Source organism: Diadema antillarum, unplaced genomic scaffold (genome assembly GCF_040938485.1).
Source record: "Diadema antillarum isolate AM-2024a unplaced genomic scaffold, OU_Dant_1.0 scf00000180, whole genome shotgun sequence".
In the NCBI taxonomy this organism is placed as follows: Eukaryota; Metazoa; Echinodermata; class Echinoidea; order Diadematoida; family Diadematidae; genus Diadema; species Diadema antillarum.
In genome coordinates this window covers 3,762,219-3,778,307 of record NW_027271069.1, presented here as the reverse complement: position 1 = coordinate 3,778,307, position 16,089 = coordinate 3,762,219, and positions in this window count along the sequence as shown.

Below are 16,089 nucleotides of genomic sequence, written 5' to 3'. Positions count from 1 at the left end.
TTTAGCAGTTTATTTCTAACATTTTTGGTAGAATAGTGTAATTAGGTGTGTCTTTAGAGTCCCTTTTTCATTTCTGAAAAACCTCTTCCACACTCTTCACTTTCAACTCTAATAACTTTTGAAAGGATAGGGCTACTGCTTTGAAAGTTATAATTAATAATGGACAGAATGTGTTGATGACGCATGCTTAATTTCAGTTTAATTTGATAATCCCTTCATTGTTGTTACTCTGGTGGTTTACTTCTTGTTTTTTGTCCCATTCATCGCACAGCCAGCACGGTTTGGTAAACATTAAGCGCTTGAATAGACACTGTACTTCAGAGCCTCTTTTCTCAGTTCACACTTTTCCTGAGTTTGTGCTTTCTTTTCACTATTTTGATAGGTTAGGAGAGTCCATTTTATTTGAATTATACATCATTTTAAAGCTTAAAGTTTGCTCTTTCAGAATATGGTCTTAACTAAAAATTCATGTCTGGCGACTTTTTGTTTGTTTTGAGGTGCAGGGTCACATATATACAGGGTGGCCCAAAAACAACGGAACGTCTAAGATCTTTAATTTAAGCAATATTGTTGCTGATATGTCATCATTTTACATACTATTGGAAAGGTCATTCTTTTTCCAATAGAATGACACCGAGTTCTTTAATTTTGGTTAATGCGTAATGATTTTAACACCATTTTCGTCAACCCTTGCAATTTTCAAAATGTGATCATTTTGCACTCTCAGAGATACCGAAACCAGCAAGAATTCGGCTTGCCATAGAACCAGTAACGTTCACAATGTGCGGAATGTGGGACGGACGGTGTTATTGTGGTCAGGTCGTCTCCTTCACAATGGTAACGGACAATGACAATCGCATTCCACACATTGTGAACGTTACTGGTTCTATGGCAAGCCAAGTTCTCGCTGGTTTTGGTGTCTCTGAGATTGCAAAATGATCACATTTTGGAAATTGCAAGGGTTGACAAAAACGGTCCTAAAATCATAACACATTAACCAAAATTAAAGAACTTGGTGTCATTCTATTGGAAAAAGAATGACCTTTTCAATAGTATGCAAAATGATGATATATTAGCAACAATATTGCTAGAATTAAAGATCTTAGACGTTCCGTTGTTTTTGGGCCACCCTGTATATATATAACTATATATATATATATATATATATATATATACATACATATACATTCATACATACACGCATACATCATTTTGAAGGCGTGTCAAGGTATGAGACGAATGAAAGGAGACCGATTAATTTCAATATCCTTTTTTGCAGACGGTCTTGTTTATAACAGATCCTTTTATATTTTGATATAGAGAAATCAACATCGCGCGTGGACCCGAAAAAGAAAATAATGAACAACAGAAACTATTCAAACTACCCAGTGTATCGAGGGTAAAGTTAGATATAATATACGCCAACGTTTTCCAATTGGGATCGTGTTCTTCACTGGAGTTTCAGAGTGCGAGTGTGCATTAATTGCTATTTTTTCCTTGTATTGTATCGGGCGTATCAAATTGCTATGGACTGCTTTTGGGGGCATTGCTGATATTATAGCCCAGCGGGTCACAACATGTTCGAGTATATTTTCATGGGGTTGAGGTCCTGAGTAGTATAAGCAGTTCGTATCTGTTTTATATACAGTACCGAATAAAGTAAAACAAAATTTCTTTGTCGAACGATCACAATCTATATATAGGTACAAAAATGTGTACCAGAACAAGTTGGTTCTGATATGTGAAGTGGTTATACGGGTGACTATACATATCTTTCTTCTTTCCTTCTTTATAATGATATCAATTATTTTTACGAAGAGAAATAGGCCGTACGCAGAAACGTTTCTATTGCAAATGGAAATATTGTCATGTGACCCAGGTGATAACTGGATGGTAACCAATTTACTGTTAGGCCTATAACATACTATGGTCATGGGTTCCTTGAATTATTGTCATATCATCACATACCGGAAGTGAAACGTTCAGAATTATTACCATGATCCCAATTGTCTGTGCCATTTAAAGTGTATGATTGTTTGTTTGTTTGCTTTTATTTCTGCATTCAATCAGATGCAATTTGAATGCAAACTTCAAAAAGTACAAAGACAAAGAATAACAAGTGCAGTGAAATAAATCGATAACAGTACATAAATAGATTCACATAGGTGATTGCATTGAGCAATGTAGATACACAGAAACATTCAAATTCAAATTCAAATTCAAATTTATTTCACATGCTAAAAAGAAAACATCACGTTCACAATAAAACAGAAGAGAAAAATATTCAAACAGACATAGCACGTGAGGGATCAGTAAAGGCCATATGAAGCCTATCGAGGCCGATTCCCTTACAAACAATAAATAGTACGCAATTTCCAACAAATGTACATCAAGGAACAAAAACAACAAAGAAACATCACAACAATAAAAAAAGAAAAGAAAAAAAAAAGTGGCAAAATTATTACAATAATTACTCAATTGCACTTTGTATTAATGACATTTTATATTTACGTTTAAAAGAGGACAGTGTTGGACTCTCTTTAATAAAAGTTGGCAACTCATTCCAGCATTTTGCTCCAGTGTATCTAATTGTAGTCTTAGAGAACTTATATCTGTAAAAAGGTAAACATATCTCATTGGCACGTCTAGTGTTGTAGGCATGGATTGCACTATTTGGGGTAAACGAATTATGGAACGTGACAGGTAAGACACCTTTAAAGTATGAAAACATAAATGTAGCCACTTGAAATTGCACAATTTGATCAATTTTCAAAATTTTCAATTTCTTAAACAGTACTGCAGTGTGTGCAAACGGATCTACATTACAGAGTATTCTTATTGCACGCTTTTGTAATATCAAGACACGATTCAATAAATATAATGAACTATGACCCCATATTATTGCACAATACGTTAAATGTGGGGAGATCATTGTATGATACATAGTTAATAGAATTTTTGAAGGAAATATATGTTTCAGATAATTCATAACACCAACAATTCTACTTATTTTGATACAAATATCATCAAAATGACCTTTCCATGTTAATCCATCATCAATTGTAACACCAAGAAATTTTACTCTGTTAACCTGCTTGATTTTGACATTACCTATATATATTTGTAAAACATCTTCATCTATTACCTTATTTTTTGTCTTAAATACCATGTAACATGTTTTATCAATATTTATAACCAAACGATTTGCAGTAAACCAAGAATACACTTTCTGCATTTCTGAATTTATCATATTATTAACTTCATGCACATCCCGGCCTGAAAAAAATAGGTTTGTATCATCTGCAAATAATATGGAATATAAATTAGGGCTTACAAACTGCAAATCATTAACAAAAAGCAAAAAGAGAAGAGGACCCAGTACAGAACCTTGTGGAACGCCTGTATTCACATGGCACAATTCTGATTTTTTATTATTTACAACTGTATATTGTACACGATTTGATAAATAACTTTTAAACCAGTTCAAAACATTTCCTCTTATTCCATAATATTCTAATTTCATAATAAGTATTCTATGATCTATACAATCAAATGCTTTTGTTAAATCTAAGAATATTCCGACCAAAAATTCATGATTTTCAAATGCATTTGATATTCTTTCCATCAATTTAAGTAGTGCCATATATGTAGAATAACCTTGTCTAAACCCAAACTGCTGATAATACAAAATATTATTGCTGTCAATAAATGATATCAATCGAGCATAAACTAATTTTTCAAACAATTTAGTAAAAACTGACAACAATGATATTGGCCTATAATTTTGTAGCTGGTGTTTGTCCCCCTTCTTAAAAACTGGAATTACTTTTGCTACTTTAAGTTGTCGTGGGAATATCCCACTTTCCAAAGATGAATTCAATATTGCACACAGGGGTTCCATTATAAAACATATTGATTTCTTGAGTACATTGACGTGAATATCGTCATCACCAGGACTCTTATTTACTTTCAAATCATTGACAATAGCTAGCATTTCCGATATAGTAATAGGCTTAAAAAACATAGATTGGCTATAGGAATTGCGCAGGTAAGTATAAGCAGAAGCAGATGCATTGGACACTTCTGATACGATATTTCTACCTATTGCACAAAAATACTCATTAAAATGTGTTGCTACAGACTCTGCAGAATCGATACACTGATCATTGACTTGCAATGATTCAATATGATTATTCTGCCTTTGTTTATTCATAACATCATTAATAAGAGACCATGTTTTCTTTAAATTCCCACGCACACAACTAAATTTCCTGTAATAATACTCACGCTTCCTTTTACGTATTTCCTTATTAACTAAATTCCTATACTGTTTAAATTTCTGTTCATTGGTGGCTGTACGATTCCTGAGATACTTACGATATAATAAATACTTCTTTTTACACATTTTTCTAAGCGTGCTATTAAACCATGGTTTGTCATTCCTTCTCACTCTGTGCACACATGTTTGTAGCGGAAAACACTTATTATAGAACAGGAGATATTTGGCAAGAAAGGCATCGAATTTATCATAACATAAAATAAAATATACAGTATTTTTCAGTAAACAACAGAGATAAATGAATTAAAGTGTATGATCGATGACATACGATGATAATAACCAGTTTACACTAATATAACTCAATTGTTGATACAAATCAAAACCGTTTCGGTGTCGGAATGGACTTAATGATAATGTTAACCATCAAATATCAACATTAGTTTCTTGTCGTGATTGCCTTCTATCCTTCTTCTTAACGTTCTATAGAAGCGTAAGAAGCGCAGATGGTTTTCTGACAGATAAAAGATGCTTCGGACGAGCAAGGTGCATCGTTCCAGTCACGTGTCACGTCAGTTTGTGCGTCACGGTACCACACATGGCCACAGTCTTCGTTCCCTCCATAGTTGGTGGGCTGGCCTGGGATCCACTTGGTGTAGTCCACCGGAGATCCATCGGACCAGACGAAGGTTCCTTCCCTGTTTATGTCATTCAGTCCGAACCAGAGCCCCTTTGGTACATAATTACAAAAGTGGAGGGAAAACAGAAAAGGGGAAGTGGATTTGCAATAGTAATTGTTACTGTTGCAGCAATCCTACAATCAATACGAACAACTAAACACAACACACTCATGAACTCACGCACACATACTCTCTCCCTCTCACAAGACTTTGGTCTATTATTATTATTAGAGCAGGGGTGGCGGATTTTCTTGTTTTTTTTTGCGGGGGTATAAGGATTGCGCCCTGAGAAGTTTATGTTTTTGTTGTGTTGTTTTTTATTTCTTTACTTTTTTTATTTTAACTAATTTCACGCTTGCATGATTCAAATGATCCAAACTTTATTTTCACTCTTCTTTTTTTTTTCCTTTTTATATTCCTTCGACGCTAGTCACTCTGGTGATCACCCGGAAGATTCAACGGGGAATCAGACAGAGAACAACAGCGAGATTTTTTTCATACTTATACTGCTAACGAATGAGCCCCGCTTTAATTTCTCTCGCCCGCTCTTCTGCAGTGCAATTTAGTACACGCTATGACGCATAATATTAGGGAGCTTTAGATTTTGACGCGCGGACGTTTGAGCCGACGCTTGCGCTGGACGTTCTCCTCTCCCTGCGTCGTGTGGAAAAGTAGCTTTAGATTACGCTGGGACGCAACGTATAAAAAAATAAAATCGCGCCCCCATATGATCAGTGCATGAAGAAGCTCTCTACGTCGCAAACTGTGCGGACGTGAAAATAGCCCAGTACGCGTAGTAAACAACTCAGGCGACGCAAGCTAAAAATAGATTGACTTTACGCGCGCTACTGCGCAAGCTCAGAACATGTTTTTTTCCTTTGAACGTCCGCGCGTCTAAAATCTAAAGCTCCCTAATATTATACAGTACGCGCTTGGCCTGCGAGATGTTGGTATGCTGACCTTCGTTATTCATCCGCGATAGTTTAGCCTTTCACGCTTCACCGTCAACCGGGAATTCGCTGGGACAGCTGCGAGTTTACCTGAGACGGTTCGCGGGTAAGATTTCAAAAAAGTCGCCCGGCAATTTACCCGAGAGTTTACCCGCGATGTATTTCATGCTACAGCGTCACCCGCGTGCTCCCGGGAAATTTTGGGTGAAATATTTGCTAAGCATGAAATGGATATAGGGCCTACTATTGTCGTTTCGCGCAAGCACACATGCACTGCACAAGAGCGGTCGGGAGAATTTCAAGCAGGTGTTCCCCATTTGATTCTCCGTTTAATTTCCCGGGTGGTCATCCGAGTGACTAGTATCATTACATATCGTGAAAGGGGTGAAAAAAAAAATAGTGGATTGGTCGCAGCCCACAACCCCACCTCCCCAGCCCCGGTTCTGCGACTCCTGTAAAGCAAGGTTTGATGTATCCAAGAAATGAGACTAAAACGTTTAAACGTTTTAAGAGTCGCTATGTACTGATGTACTTTTCGAGTCACATCCGTATGCGTTCGGCTGCTATGTATGGGAGTTATAATTATCCCGGGAGATATAGCCTACAAAGCTCCTAATTATTGTATTGTTACTTATTATTAACTAACACAAAACGAAGCTAAAGCTGCACAACCATTGATGGCAGTGTTTCTTACCTCGTCTCCAACAGCATGTTTAAGTCGGCACAAGTATATAGAAGCATAATAATGCCCTCCATCTCTCATGTCAAAGTGGACAGCTCCCACACCATGTTTATTCCGACTTTAAATTGTTGACAAACAGGGTAATATAAGACAATCATATTTTACAAATTTCCTCAAAACCGGCCATTAAAATTTGACAGATTTTTGTAATGAATTTTACAATTCTACTAATCGTAATGGTATCAGTTCACGTTCGCGGTCACAGACGCAGACGCAAATTTGACCAAGTTTTATAGGAATAGGATTTCGCCATTCAACTACTCTGCCAGTCTTATTTTGCTGGGAATGCATTGATTAAAACCAACCTTGGACTTACCCAAGCTGGGGTAGGAACAGCTGATCGCCACAGTTGGTACAAGAAGTCATTTTCTCCCTCGCTGTGCACTGACGCCAGGTTTCCCCCATGGTTCAGGCAATGGTCCCTCGCAGCAGTCCATGTCTTTCCTGCACCGAACATTCGGTAGCAGTAGTCCCCGTACTGCGTCCAGAGACTCTCGCAACGCATGGACAACTGCGTCGACAACTGCACTTGCGTTAGTGCGGCAAGGACTAGCGTAAGGGTAGCTGCAGCTGCATGCATGGTCGTCACTCTAGTTTAATGATCCCTTTATTCTATTATGTGAATTCTACTGATGGATGAAGCAGAATCAGAATACAGTATAGGAGGTTTGTAATGTATAAGGGTTGAAAGGTTTAGATCGACTGATGCTGAACGAACTTTCACAATAAACATCGTTGTAGGAAATGTAGTCCAACTGATAGCTCCCAAAAGATAACGTTATTTCATGGAAGTTTAGGGTTTGTTATCACTGGGCTTTAATGGGCATGTCAAAACTTAATATATGATTCAATAGAAAATTGATTCACTCATATTTTATTGTTTTCATACCAAAATAGATGTACATGAAAGTAGAAGAGGTGTGGTGGGAACATTTTGTTTGTAGTAATGCATGTTATTCCAATAACAGTCTATGACACATAGGCAATTTTGTGATTTGGGGATCTTAACTTATTTCATAATCAATATCTAAATTTTCCATGTTCTTCTAACCTGACTGCAAGCTTTTAATTTACAAAGTAAACGACATACTGTAATTAAATGCATTTTATTTATAATTATTACAATAAAATATCACATTTTTATTCTATTCAAAAAAAAAAAAACATTGTAGGTGGTTTAAAAAAAGAACTAGCAAGAGCAAGCAGACTAGTCGCGGCCAGTTCTTTGATAACACAAGTTGTGTTAGTAGGTATATTATTTGCAATACTTACAAAGGTGATTTTTTTTAAAAATATAAATATTTACAGGTTTTTATGGGGAATCGATAAAACATTATTCGCTAAAAGACATGTTCGAATGATTTGCAAAAGGTTTTATGTGATGTTGTATACTTTAGATCATTTGGGAGGCTTCTCCGAATCATATTACCCGAATGAAATTATACAGGGATTGTTTACCAATGTCAGATATTTGCTGGCTTATAAATTAAATTTTGTGTTAGTCTTACGCCTATATCATAACCATGCTCAAATTTAAAACAACAACTTCAACAATCACGCACATCGTTGGGCAAACTGTGATGAATTAGATCAAACATTACAAATCCAATTACAAATTTATGCGATGTATGAATATCTTCCGTTTGAAAATGTAATGAATAAAAAAAAGTGCCAGTATGTTTCCTATATAGGTTCTCTGAATCAAATTGCACGTACTTATTTCTTTTTTAACAAAAATGCAAATTGTAGATGTGAATGCAATGTACACCCCCAAACCTCTAGATCAGTAAGTCATATACGCATAATAAAAAAAAAGTATCATACGTGTATAAGAATAATTGTGAAGATTCGTCTAGTCACACCTTGTCTAATTCAAAATATAATTCCAAGTGTATCCCTCATTGAGGAAGAGACACAATCAATATCTTTTGTCATGATATATTTTCGTCTATATCAACTCCTAGAAAATAAAAGCCAAGGAAGTAGACAAGAAACCATTGTTTTCAAAAAGTTAAGACGAGTTGAAACGAGCGGGACATTGAATTCAAAACATCAGCAAAGGAAAATGCTTCAAAAAAAAAAACCGAAGAAGGAGAAAGATATGAAGACGATAGTTATATGCGCGATGTCCAGTTATCAGCGAGAATTCAGCCTCGGGATTCACCCTGTGTACCTATAATGATTGGTGATATTATGACGAACATAACGATCTATTCTGTATCACGTTACAGGTGATATGTTCGTTATTCCAAAGGTTCGCCGTTAATCTGAAATTGAAATAAGGTTCGTTATTCAGAAGGTTTGTCAAACTGAAAATGGAAAAAAGGGGTTCCTTATTCCCAAGGTTTGTTTATCCGGCAATGAAATAAGGTTCGTTATTCAAAAAAGAAATGAAAAGTACAAGCGAAGAAGGTGCGTACTAAGAATTATTAAGACCCTTAAATCATTTTCGGATTAACGAATAACCTTCGGAAAGACTAAACTTTTTTTTTAAATTCGGAATGACAAGCCTTCAGAATAACGAACCTTATTTCACTTTTGGATAAACGAACCTTTGGAACAACTGGAATAACACACTGTAACCCCATGTTATGCTCCATATACTTGACCAACAAGATTCTTGTGTTTTTTTAAAGAGATGTTGTAAGTAAAAAGCTATACTTACCCTCTGAGAACTAATCGACCCTTCTTCGTTAGCTGGAATCGTTTTATGAGCAAGGGTCGTGGAAGCTTGCAGTCTTTTATTGACCTCCTGCACGCACTACCCTGGATTCAGTCTACGTCATTGAATAATCAAGGTCATCAAAATCAGTGTTTGCCACTCTACTTCCGTGTTGGTACATTCTATCAACTATCATAATAGGGTGTATATTGGTATATCCAATCAGCTGGCGCGATGGCATACCCATGCGGTCAGCTTGCGTGTTCGTGTCTCAATGCTTCATTGAACTAATGTTTCGCTGTAATTATTGGGATATAGATATTAAAGTAATATTGTGCTCCCCTTGCTCTAGGAAAACAAAAACAAAAACAAAAGAGGTATTCTCAAGCGAGCTTGCAAAAGGTCGAATTCGAAACACCAACAGCTTAAAAAAACCAAAACAACAAAAGTTTTGTGGCTCAACACTCCAAAATTTTGAAACTAAGCCATGCAGGATGGGTCTGTTGCTCTGAGCAAAATTAATAATTATTTGGGAATCTCAACATTTGTTTGTTTTATTCATTTTTCGTATTCTACTTTGATAGACCGTATATTATGCAAGTTAATGCAATGTCATAAAAAGTAAGCAGACACGAGTGTACGAACACAAAATGTTATCCGAACAAGAAAGCTGTGTAAACGAGACATTACAGACAGGCAAGTATTATAATGATCAAGATAAGAGAAAACGGCCGTTCACACCGGAATCCGCGCTCGATCAAAGTTATGGGTAAAGAAAAGTTTCGCAAGAAGATTTTCTCAACACAACGTGTGAGAGGAGATGGTGCTCCGTCACCGTTCTGCGTGTAACGATGCACTCATATGAATAATAAATCTCCTGTTCCATTTTTGTAGGTTTTTTTTTTTTAGTTTTCGTGTGTGTGTGTGTGTGGGTGTGTGTGTGTGTATGTGTGCGTGTGCGTGCGTGTGTGTATTTTTCATGCCTGTGCGCCTGACTCTTCTCTTTTAACTTGACAATACATTTTACTCATTTTGATAAACTTTTAAGACTGTTGGTTACATGGTGTATATGGCCTTAGCTCTATTGGAAGAATACTGAGAAGCTAACGCGGCGAAGTTCAAGCCGAAACGCTCATCAACCCTTTGAACGCTCATTATTTTGATGAAAGCACACAGTGTACATACTGGAACAACACACTATAACCAATACGTGGATGGTGCAAAGTTTCCTGAAATGGTTGGGACACGTGTTATACAACAACAGAAGACAATTTCTTTTAACACTTTACATGTTTGTTTTTTTAAGACATTATTAATGAGATTTGTGTGTTTTTTTATTGTATATTTTCAACCCACAACGTTACTGAAAGTGTAGAGATCTTGTAGTCTATTCTTGAAAAATAGATTTTTGATGACAAACCTACAGGGAAAATGATAAGTTAATCAACACTGAAAATAATAATGGCGGATATCATGTACCAGTATTATACTTCAAGAGACGATCGGATTCTTACTATGAATATCTGTTAACAAGGTTAAAAGCACTACATGACTGCCAGTATCCTGTTTAGGTTCCACTTCATTTTTTGTTGCTCAGCGAATTTATCGCCTTGTTCTGGTCTTCATAGCTCTCTGTCTATCTATCTATCTATCTATCTATCTATCTATCTATCTATATACCCATCCATCTTTGAAGATAAAGGGAGAGAGAAAGAAAGAGAGATCGTACACTGTAAAAAACATCGGTGTATATAGATTTAACACCACGGGTGTTAAATCTAACACCGATTAAACTTCAATAAAGGACCACACCCACAGGTGTTAAAAGTATACTGTGATGGTGTTGAAAAGTGTTCACCTGACACTTCGTGGTGTTAATTTGACACTGTACCTGGTGTTATTTTGATACTGTACTGGTGTTAATTCAAAAATGACACCACATGGTGTTGATTTGATATTTGTTGGTGTTAATATCAATGGTTTAACACCCGTCCAGCTTCAATAAGAGACCACACCAACTGGTGTTGCTTTGGTGTATATTTATTTTCACATTTTTTACAAAATCTAGTATTTTAATGTAAAATTCTTGATCGTCTTGTTTAAATGTGACACTGCACCTCAAAACAAACAAAAAGTCGCCAGACATGAATTTTTAGTTAAGACAATATTCTGAAAGAGCAGACTTTAAGCTTTAAAATGATGTATAACTCAAATCAAAAGTGACTCTCCTAACCTATCAAAATATTGGAAAGAAAGCACAAACTCAGGAAAAGTGTGAACTGAGAAAAGAGGCTCTGAAGTACAGTGTCTATTCAAGCGCTTAATCTTTACCAAACCGTGCTGGCTGTGCGATGAATGGGACAAAAAACAGGAAGTAAACCACCAGAGTGACAACAATGAAGGGATTATTAGATTAAACTAAAATTTAGCATGCCTCATTAACACATTCTGTCCATAATTAATGCCAACTTTCAAAGTAGTAGCACTATCCTTTCAAAAGTTATTAGAGTTGAAAGTGAAGACTGTGGACAAAGTTTTTTTTTTCAGAAATGGAAAAGGGATTCTAAAGACACACCTAATCACACTATTCTACCAAACATGCTTGAGATAAACTGCTAAAAAACACACTTTTCTGCCCGTTTTATGATACCAAATTTTAGCATAATATAAAAGAAGACCTGCTCTTTCAGAAGATATGAAAAAGTCAAGTTCGGCTAGGTTGACCCATTTCACTTATTTTCAGTCCTCACGCAAAATCAGTGTGTGCGACTTTATGTTCGTTTTGAGGTGCACGGTCACAAATTAAAAATCAACAAGAAGTGCAGTTACTAAGAAACTCTTCAAAAAACAGTTTAAAATTTGGAAATGACACCCGGAGGTGTTAATTTAACACCATAAATGAGCACCGAAAATTTAACACCAGCTCGTAGTTCACTATTTAACACCGGACTTTTTGCAGTGTAGGGAGAATGGGGGAGGGAGGGAGGGAGGGAGAGAGAAAAACACTACACACACGCAGAGAGAATGGAGGCGCATTGACGGTGCAGCCTGTCTTGACATGCGCTTAAAAGTGTAAGATGTTACTTCCAAAACATGATTTTCAAAGAGGAAACAATAATGTCTCGTTGGATATAGGTCCGGTTGAAACGGTCTTGTTAAAACCTTCCAGTTCGTACATTATGGTATCTTGGTGCATGCATAAAGAATGTTATTCGCATCAATGATAATAGCATCGTCCACATGATGGATTACTTTCTCCCACCCGCACTCTCTCTCTCTCTCTCTCTCTCTCTCTCTTATATAGATATGAAAGAGGTTTAGTTTGAGTTCCAACCACACAAGAAGAAAGGAAGGGGGGCGGGCTAAGACAAAATAACGCATGTAATGGTCGAGACGCTCCCGATGAGTTGTCTTCATGTAATATCAAAGTATACATTTCACATAAAATCGTCTTTTTCCATAGAAATCCTTTTGATGTAAGTTATTAACTCCCGCAGTGATGACTTCAAATTTGAAAAAAAGTATTAAACGCCAATTCTCTTAAAAATTATATTTTTGCAGGTGTGCTGCTCTTTTAAATTGTGGTTGTGCGCAAATAGTTTACTGATAATAAGTTTCTTGTTAAGATTGATAAGTTTCAAGTTCAAGTTTATTTAACCAATTCATTAAACATTTGACATTTTACAAAAGGATACAGCATTAAGAATAATGAATGGTTTGGGACCCCAAAAGAAGCAGAGCTTGTAAAAAAGGGGTCCCGGATAAACATATAAAACAAAGCAAAACATACTAAAGTTTTAAACATATTAACAAGAAGTATAATAGTAACATATTTACATAGGACAGATGCAACACAAGCACACGCACACACACACGCGCACACACACACATTCAATCACACAAACACGTGTCACAAAAACGCTCATGCACATACATATAATTCACCTGAAATTGCAGAAATATACTTTCTATTTTGCTATACTTTTAAATTCAGCTTCCCTGATCAATTCTTGTTTTACAAATTTCCCTCAAGATAGATGCGACATGTACGTTTAAAGTTGGATAGTGATGAGGCTGACCTAATTCTCAATGGCAAATTATTCCATTCTCTAATACAAACATATACAAATGAATTTTGGGCAGTTTGAGTTCTTGCAAAGGGTTGATGAATGAGATTACTTTTACGCGTATTATAAGCATGAACGGTAGAATTTAACACAAACGCATCCTTCATGAAAGATTTCGGGTCACCTTGTGTCTTAAACATAAAAATCAAGCAACTCAAGATAACTAATTTTTCAAATGGCAAAATATGAAGTTGAATAAACAATGGCAAACTTGGACTTCTATAGTTTGAATTTGTAATCAGCTTTTTCCTGAAGAACAATCAACTTATCTATATGAGTCTTATAAGCATTTCCCCAAGCTACATTACAGTACATTAAATGAGGCATAACTATGGCATTATACAGAGTAATTAAGGTTTCTTTTGGTAAATAGAGACGTAACTTGGATATGATACCAACACTACGAGAAACTTTAGTACAGACGTAACTGACGTGGTCTTTCCACGATAAATATTCATCGACTATAACGCCTAGGAATCGTACATTTTGGCTTCGATCAATCTGGTTACCGCCTATAACCAGTGGAACAATGTCATTTTGGATTCTTTTCCCTCTTAATCTAAATACAACATATTGAGATTTGCTAGTATTCAATAATAGTTTATTACAACAAAACCGTTCAAATATATTACCAATTTCATCATTTACAAAGTTTATTAAGGGTAACAAATAGTTGTGGTGGGCAAGTAAGCAAGTGTCATCTGCAAAAAGCGAATAAGTAAACAAGCTAGATGAATTGATAATGTTCATCTAGAGAGAGAGAAAAAAACACCACACACATGCGGAGAGAATGGAGGCGCATTGACTGTGCAGCCTGTCTTGACATGCGCTTAAAAGTGTACGTTACGTCCAAAACATGATTTTCAAAGAGGAAACAATAATGTCTCGTTGGATAAAGGTCGGGTTGAAACGGTCATGTAGAAATCTTCCAGTTCGTATACATTATCGTATCTTGGTGCATACATAAAGAATGTTATTCGCATCAAAGATAAAAGCATCGTCCACATGATGGATTACTTTCTCCCACCCGCACTCTCTCTCTCTCTCTCTCTCTCTCTCTCTCTCTCTTTCTCTCTTATATAGATATGAAAGAGGTTTAGTTTGAGTTCCAACCACACAAGAAGAAAGGAAGGGGGGGTGCAAAGACAAAATCACGCATGTAATGGGCGAGACGATCCCGATGAGTTGTCTTCATGTAATATCAAAATATATATTTTACATAAAAATCATCTTTTTCCATAGAACTCCTTTTGATGTAAGTTATTAATTCCCGCAGTGATGACTTCAAATTTGAAATAAAACTATTAAACGCCAATTCTCTTAAAAATTATATTTTAGCAGGTGTGCTGCTCTTCTAAATTGTGGTTGTGCGCAAATAGTTTCCTGATAATAAATTTCTTGTTATGATTGATAGTGTGCACTGTTCGCTCTGTTTTGTTTGTGTCTTTCTATCAAACGGAAGAGTTAAGGTTGTAAGCCCGTACATCATGACTGATTATGATAAATATAACGAAAATATTATACCGATAGTCTTGCCTTAATTAAATACACACACACACACACACACACACACACACACACACATTTTGACCAGGCATTAATTTTAATTATTGGGACTATCCTCACGTGTTTTTACAGCAATTAGAAAGCAATTTTAGATTGTGAAACATTATATCGATGATGACTGGCGGGTGAGGGAACATACCGAATGTTCCACCCGAAGGGTTTGAAATGCTATTGAGGGAGGTTGTAAGTCCCGAGACGAAGTCGAGGGACTTATATATAGCCTCCCGAAATAGCATTGCAAACCCTGAGTGTGGAACGTTTGGTACATGTTCCCGACAGCAAAGTCATCATCTGTTATATGGGTTAGTCAAATACGTCAAATACGTCAATATCAAACACTGTACCAGCCCAATGCACTCGATCGCTCGCTCGCTCGCGCAGAGCCAAATTCACTGTGCGCGCGCGGTCCTAGGCCTTCTGTCATTTTCTTACGGGAAAATGTTTTCCCATGGGGAGAACATTACAAAAATGTTCGCCCATAATTTGCCTCCATCACGTGACTGTGTTTAGCCAATCACTAACCGGTATTTGACCAACCCATTTAATATCATTATTATAGTCGTATAAAATCTAGTGTTACTGCATGGCCAAAGTCGAGCTAGTTTCTTGATGCATACCAGTGATTCCCTATGAGGAGACCTATCATCGCAACACTTTACGTAAAAGATAATTGTCAATATTCACACAAACACACACACAAACACACATACGCACACACACACACACACGCACACATACTTTTCGTGTTTTTCATTAATCTTTATTTTATTTCAATTATAACACATGACAAAACGTTCATCTCGAATGTGTGCACACAATGTACAATCAAAAATGATTGATCAACGAAAAAAAAAATCGTTGCGTGACCCGAAAGACATGTATTGCAGCTGACATTTTGTACACAAACTGACATGTGACTATACAAAAAGATACCTTTCCTACCTATCTCCTTACCCGTCCCCCCCCCCCCCCCATGCACTTCTACACTGTAAAAACATCGGTGTTAGATTTAACACCACGGGTGTTAAATCTAACACCAATCAAACTTCAATAAAGGACCACACCCACAGGTGTTAAAAATGCACT